Below are 9317 nucleotides of genomic sequence, written 5' to 3'. Positions count from 1 at the left end.
ACTGAGGCTAACCAATGAGCTAACTGAGGCTAACCAATGAGCTAACTGAAGCTAACCCAGGCTAACCAATGAGCTAACCGAGGAATGAGCTAACCCAGGCTAACCAATGAGCTAACCGAGGCTAACCAATGAGCTAACTGAGGCTAACCAATGAGCTAACCGAGGCTAACCAATGAGCTAACTGAGGCTAACCAATGAGCTGACCCAGGCTAACCAATGAGCTAACCCAAGCTAACCAATGAGCTAACCGAGGCTAACCAATGAGCTAACTGAGGAATGAGCTAACTGAGGCTAACCAATGAGCTAACTGAGGCTAACCAAAGAGCTAACTGATGCTAACCAGAGAGCTAACTGATGCTAACCAATGAGCTAACCCAGGCTAACCAATGAGCTAACCGAGGCTAACCAATGAGCTAACTGAAGCTAACCAATGAGCTAACCCAGGCTAACCAATGAGCTAACCCAGGCTAACCAATGAGCTAGCCCAGGCTAACCAATGAGCTAACTGAATTTAACCAATGAGCTAACCGAGGCTAACCAATGAGCTAACTGAGGCTAATCAATGAGCTAACTGATGCTAACCAATGAGCTAACTGAGGCTAACCAATGAGCTAACTGAAGCTAACCCAGGCTAACCAATGAGCTAACCGAGGAATGAGCTAACCCAGGCTAACCAATGAGCTAACCGAGGCTAACCAATGAGCTAATTGAAGCTAACCAATGAGCTAACCCAGGCTAACCAATGAGCTAACCCAGGCTAACCAATGAGCTAACCGAGGCTAACCAATGAGCTAACTGAGGCTAACCAATGAGCTAACTGATGCTAACCAATGAGCTAACCCAGGCTAACCAATGAGCTAACCGAGGCTAACCAATGAGCTAACTGAAGCTAACCAATGAGCTTACCCAGGCTAACCAATGAGCTAACCCAGGCTAACCAATGAGCTAGCCCAGGCTAACCAATGAGCTAACTGCATCTAACCAATGAGCTAACCGAGGCTAACCAATGAGCTAACTGAGGCTAACCAATGAGCTAACTGATGCTAACCAATGAGCTAACCGAGGCTAACCAATGAGCTAACTGAAGCTAACCCAGGCTAACCAATGAGCTAACCGAGGCTAACCAATGAGCTAACTGAAGCTAACCAATGAGCTAACCCAAGCTAACCAATGAGCTAACTGAGGCTAACCAATGAGCTAACCGAGGCTAACGATTTACACATGCTATGACTCCGGGGGTACTTCCATTCGCTTCGTCTTGATCTGTTGATGTTATTTCATGTCTCGTTTGTCCATTTGGACGGTGGTAAAGCCAGGGAAATATCCCGGAGATATACTGATAAATCTTTGTAACAGCATTTTCCTGCGATCACAGCTGTTCACAGCTACGAGGCTGGGACCGCTTCCATTCGCTTCGTCTTGATCTGTAGATGTTATTTCATGTCTCATTTGTTCATTTTGATGGAGAAAAAGTTGTACATTTAGTGAATTCAGAGTGTCTAAGCTGCACAAGCAGGCATGTTTACTCAGGTCCAGTGGCTCACTGCGTTAACGCTCGCCCCTGGATGCGGTTGGTCGCGTGTTTGAATCCATGCTGTGGCAAAAAAAATTCATTTTCACCCTTTTTCTATGGATCTCCAAACAGTGAACTTTTACATTTTCTGAGTCTGGATGAATTCAAGGGGAGTTTTCAGGGGAGTGCGTTCTCTCTGCCATCTCCTCCCTGTGTGTGCGTTGCTGCATGCAGCAGCTGCGTGTGTGTGTAAACTGCCCCTCCCCCTCGCAAGCAGGCGGGGGAGAGAGAGATCTTTCGTCTCGATTTACACATGCTATGACTCCGGGGGTACTTCCATTCGCTTCGTCTTGATCTGTTGATGTTATTTCATGTCTCGTTTGTCCATTGTGACGGTGGTAAAGCCAGAGAAATGTCCCGGAGATATACTGAGAAATCTGTGGAACAGCATTTTCCTGCGATCACAGCTGTTCACAGCTACGAGGCTGGGACTGCTTCCATTCGCTTCGTCTTGATCTGTAGATGTTATTTCATGTCTCATTTGTTCATTTTGATGGAGAAAAAGTTGTACATTTAGTGAATTCAGAGTGTCTAAGCTGCACAAGCAGGCATGTTTGAGTACTCAGGTCCAGTGGCTCACTGCGTTAACGCTCTCCCCTGGATGCGGTTGGTCGCGTGTTCGAATCCATGCTGTGGCAAAACAAAATTCATGTTCACCCTTTTTCTATGGATCTCCAAAAAGTGATCTTTTACATTTTCTGAGTCTGGAGGAATTCAAGGGGAGTTTTCAGGGGAGTGCGTTCTCTCTGCCATCTCCTCCCTGTGTGTGCGTTGCTGCATGCAGCAGCTGCGTGTGTGTGTAAACTGCCCCTCCCCCTCGCAAGCAGGCGGGGGAGAGAGAGATATTTCGTCTCGATTTACACATGCTATGACTCCGGGGGTACTTCCATTTGCTTCGTCTTGATCTGTTTATGTTATTTCATGTCTCGTTTGTCCATTGTGATGGTGGTAAAGCCAGGGAAATGTCCCGGAGATATACTGAGAAATCTTTGAAACAGCATTTTCCTGCGATCACAGCTGTTCACAGCTACGAGGCTGGGACCGCTTCCATTCGCTTCGTCTTGATCTGTAGATGTTATTTCATGTCTCATTTGTTCATTTTAATGGAAAAAAAGTTGTACATTTAGTGAATTCAGAGTTTCTAAGCTGCACAAGTAGGCATGTTTGAGTACTCAGGTCCAGTGGCTCACTGCGTTAACACTCGCCCCTGGATGCGGTTGGTCGTGTGTTCGAATCCATGCTGTGGCCAAAAAAAAAAAATGTTCACCCTTTTTCTATGGATCTCCAAAAAGTGAACTTTTACATTTTCTGAGTCTGGAGGAATTCAAGGGGAGTTTTCAGGGGAGTGCGTTCTCTCTGCCATCTCCTCCCTGTGTGTGCGTTGCTGCATGCAGCAGCTGCGTGTGTGTGTAAACTGCCCCTCCCCCTCGCAAGCAGGCGGGGGAGAGAGAGATCTTTTGTCTCGATTTACACATGCTATGACTCCGGGGGTACTTCCATTCGCTTCGTCTTGATCTGTTGATGTTATTTCATGTCTCGTTTGTCCATTGTGACGGTGGTAAAGCTAGGGAAATGTCCCGGAGATATACTGAGAAATCTTTGGAACAGCATTTTCCTGCGATCACAGCTGTTCACAGCTACGAGGCTGGGACTGCTTCCATTCGCTTCGTCTTGATCTGTAGATGTTATTTCATGTCTCATTTGTTCATTTTGATGGAGAAAAAGTTGTACATTTAGTGAATTCAGAGTTTCTAAGCTGCACAAGCAGGCATGTTTGAGTACTCAGGTCCAGTGGCTCACTGCGTTAACGCTCGCCCCTGGATGCGGTTGGTCGCGTGTTCGAATCCATGCTGTGGCATACTTTTTTTCATTTTCACACTTTGGATCTCCAAAAAGTGAACTTTTACATTTTCTGAGTCTGGAGGAATTCAAGGGGAGTTTTCAGGGGAGTGCGTTCTCTCTGCCATCTCCTCCCTGTGTGTGCGTTGCTGCATGCAGCAGCTGCGTGTGTGTGTAAACTGCCCCTCCCCCTCGCAAGCAGGCGGGGGAGAGAGAGATCTTTTGTCTCGATTTACACATGCTATGACTCCGGGGGTACTTCCATTCGCTTCGTCTCGATCTGTTGATGTTATTTCATGTCTTGTTTGTCCATTGTGACGGTGGTAAAGCCAGGGAAAAGTCCCGGAGATATACTGAGAAATCTTTGTAACAGCATTTTCCTGCAATCACAGCTGTTCACAGCTACGAGGCTGGGACCGCTTCCATTCGCTTCGTCTTGATCTGTAGATGTTATTTCATGTCTCATTTGTTCATTTTGATGGAGAAAAAGTTGTACATTTAGTGAATTCAGAGTGACTAAGCTGCACAAGCAGACATGTTTGAGTACTCAGGTCCAGTGGCTCACTGCGTTAACGCTCGCCCCTGGATGCAGTTGGTCGCGTGTTCGAATCCATGCTGTGGCATACTTTTTTTCATTTTGACCCTTTTTCTATGGATCTCCAAAAAGTGAACTTTTACATTTTCTGAGTCTGGAGGAATTCAAGGGGAGTTTTCAGGGGAGTGCGTTCTCTCTGCCATCTCCTCCCTGTGTGTGCGTTGCTGCATGCAGCAGCTGCGTGTGTGTGTAAACTGCCCCTCCACCTCGCAAGCAGGCGGGGGAGAGAGAGATCTTTCGTCTCGATTTACACATGCTATGACTCCGGGGGTACTTCCATTCGCTTCGTCTTGATCTGTAGATGTTATTTCATGTCTCATTTGTTCATTTTGATGGAGAAAAAGTTGTACATTTAGTGAATTCAGAGTGTCTAAGCTGCACAAGCAGGCATGTTTGAGTACTCAGGTCCAGTGGCTCACTGCGTTAACGCTCGCCCCTGGATGCGGTTGGTCTCGTGTTCGAATCCATGCTGTGGCAAAAAAAAAATCATTTTCACCCTTTTTCTATGGATCTCCAAAAAGTGAACTTTTACATTTTCTGAGTCTGGAGGAATTCAAGGGGAGTTTTCAGGGGAGTGCGTTCTCTCTGCCATCTCCTCCCTGTGTGTGCGTTGCTGCATGCAGCAGCTGCGTGTGTGTGTAAACTGCCCCTCCCCCTCGCAAGCAGGCGGGGGAGAGAGAGATCTTTCGTCTCGATTTACACATGCTATGACTCCGGGGGTACTTCCATTCGCTTCGTCTTGATCTGTTGATGTTATTTTATGTCTCGTTTGTCCATTGTGACGGTGGTAAAGCCAGGGAAATGTCCCGGAGATATACTGAGAAATCTTTGAAACAGCATTTTCCTGCGATCACAGCTGTTCACAGCTACGAGGCTGGGACCGCTTCCATTCGCTTCGTCTTGATCTGTAGATGTTATTTCATGTATAATTTGTTCATTTTGATGGAGAAAAAGTTGTACATTTAGTGAATTCAGAGTGTCTAAGCTGCACAAGTAGGCATGTTTGAGTACTCAGGTCCAGTGGTTCACTGCGTTAACGCTCTGATCACGCCCGCTAGGAGCGCATTGAGAGTGAGCAGTGTATGTGTGGACGCAAAAGGTTGGGACGAATTTGGACAAAGTGGAGCAAATAAGACGGTTTTTGCACTTTATTTTTGGACAAACAGCCCCCCAAACAGCTCTGCTGTCGGGGGGGATACTTTCAAACCGTGTTTTGTGAACATCAGAGGAGAAAAAACGAGGAGCAACAGCGCGAACGCAGCGAGAGTGCTGGAGGAAGCAGGTCAATTGTTTGCTGAGGAAATGGGACAAAGTGATTAACACAAGCGTTTTAATCGCGATCTTTTCCGGCAAAACCCCCCCCAAACAGCTCAGCTGTCTGGGGGGACAAACATTGAAGGTGCGTTGTGGAGAAAATGGAGAAAAGAACGGAGAATAAGGACGTGAATCCTGGAATGTCTGGAATGTCTGGAATGCGGGGGGCGGCGAAGAAAGCGGAAGAAGCCGAGCTGAATGCAGCGGAACATGCTGGAGAAACGGGAGGAAAACCGACAATGCAGACGGATACTGAGGGCTCTACACAAGGAAAGGATGTAAGAGAGGCGGCCTGCATGATGGGAAATATAAGGAATGAAGAGGAGAAAGCGAAGCTGCTGCTGGAGAGGAAGCTGGATGAGAGGAGCCGGGAGGAAAGAGAGGCGGAAAAAGCCGGACTAATGAAAGGAAAGGCTGGAAAGAAGGGAATTATGGAGAGAGAAGAGGAGATGGGTGCATCTCAATCCGGAACAAGCACAACAACGGCTTCAAAGAGACTGGGAGGAGGACATTGCGGAGCGGAACAGAACCCGGAAGAGGGCGCGAGGAATAGCAGCGGAGGTATTAAGGAACGCGCAGGGAAGAGCGGCGAGGCTCTAAAGACAAGCGGAGGGTCAGAAAATGCACAGGAGAGTGCGCAGAGAAGAACAGAAGAGGAGGAAAGCCGGGAGAACACGGGAGAAGGACAAAAGTTTGTGAATGGAGACGACGGAAGGAAAGAGGAGGGTCCTGGACAAAGAAAGAAAACGGACGGAGAAAAAGAGAGAAACAGTTTGAAACAGGGCAGTAGCCAAGTAAAAGAGAGGGGGGGAAGGGTGGGAGAAGGGAATGAGGACATTAGTTACCGGGCGGATCTGACACTGGCGGTGACGGTGGAGGGGGGCTTGGGAAAGATTACAATGTTGGACATGCTGTGTGAAATACAGGATGAGTGTGGGGAGGTGCTGGGATGCAGGCTGAAGGGGGAAAGGTATGAGGTGACAATGAGATATGTGGAGGGAAAGAAGAGATTGCTGGAGGGGCTGAGGGTGAAGGGGGTGGTTATAAAGGCAGAGGAGTTAACTGCGATGGAGGTGATGGTGTCCTTTATGTACATGCCGATATATATCGAGGATGACCAGATCCTGAGGAGGCTGTTTGAGTGGGGGGTTAAGGCGGTTTCGCCCATCAAAAGACGTTATGTAAAGAACACCAGGGAGGGGATGAGGATAGCGGACGGGACACGCTTCCTCAAAGTTTCTCTTAATGAGAAGGTAACATCACTGCCGTACTCGACACAATTTAGAGTGGAGGGGGGGGCAGAATACGTAAGGGTCATACATGACAGACAGGTGGCGGTGTGCAGAAACTGTCTAAGGGCGGGGCACATTTTTAGGGAGTGTCCGGAGATAAAATGTTACAACTTTTACATTTTCTGAGTCTGGAGGAATTCAAGGGGAGTTTTCAGGGGAGTGCGTTCTCTCTGCCATCTCCTCCCTGTGTGTGCGTTGCTGCATGCAGCAGCTGCGTGTGTGTGTAAACTGCCCCTCCCCTTCGCAAGCAGGTGGGGGAGAGAAAGATGTTTCGTCTCGATTTACAAATGCTATGACTCCGGGGGTACCTCCATTCACTTCGTCTTGATCTGTTGATGTTATTTCATGTCTCGTTTGTCCATTGTGATGGTGGGAAAGCCAGGGAAATGTCCCGGAGATATACTGAGAAATCTTTGTAACAGCATTTTCCTGCGATCACAGCTGTTCACAGCTACGAGGCTGGGACCGCTTCCATTCGCTTCGTCTTGATCTGTAGATGTTATTTAATGTCTCATTTGTTCATTTTGATGGATAAATAGTTGTACATTTAGTGAATTCAGAGTTTCCAAGATGCACAAGTAGGCATGTTTGAGTACTCAGGTCCAGTGGCTCACTGCGTTAATGCTCGCCCCTGGATGTGGTTGGTCGCGTGTTCGAATCCATGCTGTGGCATACTTTTTTTCATTTTCACCCTTTTTCTATGGATCTCCAAAAAGTCAACTTTGACTTTTTCTGAGTCTGGAGGAATTCAAGGGGAGTTTTCAAGGGACTCTACCCGCCTTATGAGGCACTATTTTCGAATACATTTTTCCATTTTCACCCTTTTTCTATGGATCTCCAAAAAGTCAACTTTGACTTTTTCTGAGTCTGGAGGAATTCAAGGGGAGTTTTCAAGGGACTCTAACCACTTTATGAGGCACTATTTTCGAATACTTTTTTCCATTTTCACCCTTTTTCTATGGATCTCCAAAAAGTCAACTTTGACTTTTTCTGAGTCTGGAGGAATTCAAGGGGAGTTTTCAGGGGAGTGCATTCTCTCTGCCATCTCCTCCCTCTGTGTGCGTTGCTGCATGCAGCAGCTGCGTGTGTGTGTGTAAACTGCCCCTCCCCTTCGCAAGCAGGCGGGGGAGAGAGAGATGTTTCGTCTCGATGTACACATGCTATGACTCCGGGGGTACTTCCATTCACTTCGTCTTGATCTGTTGATGTTATTTCATGTCTCGTTTGTCCATTGTGACGGTGGGAAAGCCAGGGAAATGTCCCGGAGATATACTGATAAATCTTTGTAACAGTATTTTCCTGCGATCACAGCTGTTCACAGCTACGAGGCTGGGACCGCCTCCATTCGCTTCGTCTTGATCTGTAGATGTTATTTAATGTCTCATTTGTTCATTTTGATGGAGAAAAAGTTGTACATTTAGTGAATTCAGAGTTTCTAAGATGCACAAGTAGGCATGTTTGAGTACCCAGGTCCAGTGGCTCACTGCGTTAACGCTCGCCCCTGGATGCGGTTGGTCGCGTGTTCGAATCCATGCTGTGGCATACTTTTTTTCATTTTCACCCTTTTTCTATGGATCTCCAAAAAGTCAACTTTGACTTTTTCTGAGTCTGGAGGAATTCAAGGGGAGTTTTCAAGGGACTCTACCCGCTTTATGAGGCACTATTTTCGAATACTTTTTTCCATTTTCACCCTTTTTCTATGGATCTCCAAAAAGTCAACTTTGACTTTTTCTGAGTCTGGAGGAATTCAAGGGGAGTTTTCAAGGGACTCTACCCGCCTTATGAGGCACTATTTTCGAATACTTTTTTCCATTTTCACCCTTTTTCTATGGATCTCCAAAAAGTGAACTTTTACATTTTCTGAGTCTGGAGGAATTCAAGGGGAGTTTTCAGGGGAGTGCATTCTCTCTGCCATCTCCTCCCTGTGTGTGCGTTGCTGCATGCAGCAACTGCGTGTGTGTGTGTAAACTGCCCCTCCCCTTCGCAAGCAGGCGGGGGAGAGAGAGATGTTTCGTCTCGATTTACACATGCTATGACTCCGGGGGTACTTCCATTCGCTTCGTCTTGATCTGTTGATGTTATTTCATGTCTCGTTTGTCCATTGTGACGGTGGCAAAGCCAGGGAAATGTCCCGGAGATATACTGAGAAATCTTTGGAACAGCATTTTCCTGCGATCACAGCTGTTCGCAGCTACGAGGCTGGGACCGCTTCCATTCGCTTCGTCTTGATCTGTAGATGTTATTTAATGTCTCATTTGTTCATTTTGATGGAGAAAAAGTTGTACATTTAGTGAATTCAGAGTTTCTAAGATGCACAAGTAGCCATGTTTGAGTACTCAGGTCCAGTGGCTCACTGCGTTAACGCTCGCCCCTGGATGCGGTTGGTCGCGTGTTCGAATCCATGCTGTGGTGTACTTTTTTTCATTTTCACCCTTTTTCTATGGATCTCCAAAAAGTCAACTTTGACTTTTTCTGAGTCTGGAGGAATTCAAGGGGAGTTTTCAAGGGACTCTACCCGCCTTATGAGGCACTATTTTCGAATACTTTTTTCCATTTTCACCCTTTTTCTATGGATCTCCAAAAAGTGATCTTTTACATTTTCTGAGTCTGGGGGAATTCAAGGGGAGTTTTCAGGGGAGTGCGTTCTCTCTGCCATCTCCTCCCTGTGTGTGTGTTGCTGCATGCAGCAGCTGCGTGTGTGTGT

Source organism: Notothenia rossii (assembly GCF_949606895.1).
Source record: "Notothenia rossii genome assembly, contig: scaffold_27, whole genome shotgun sequence".
Lineage (NCBI taxonomy): Eukaryota > Metazoa > Chordata > Actinopteri > Perciformes > Nototheniidae > Notothenia > Notothenia rossii.
This window is presented reverse-complemented; position numbering follows the sequence as displayed.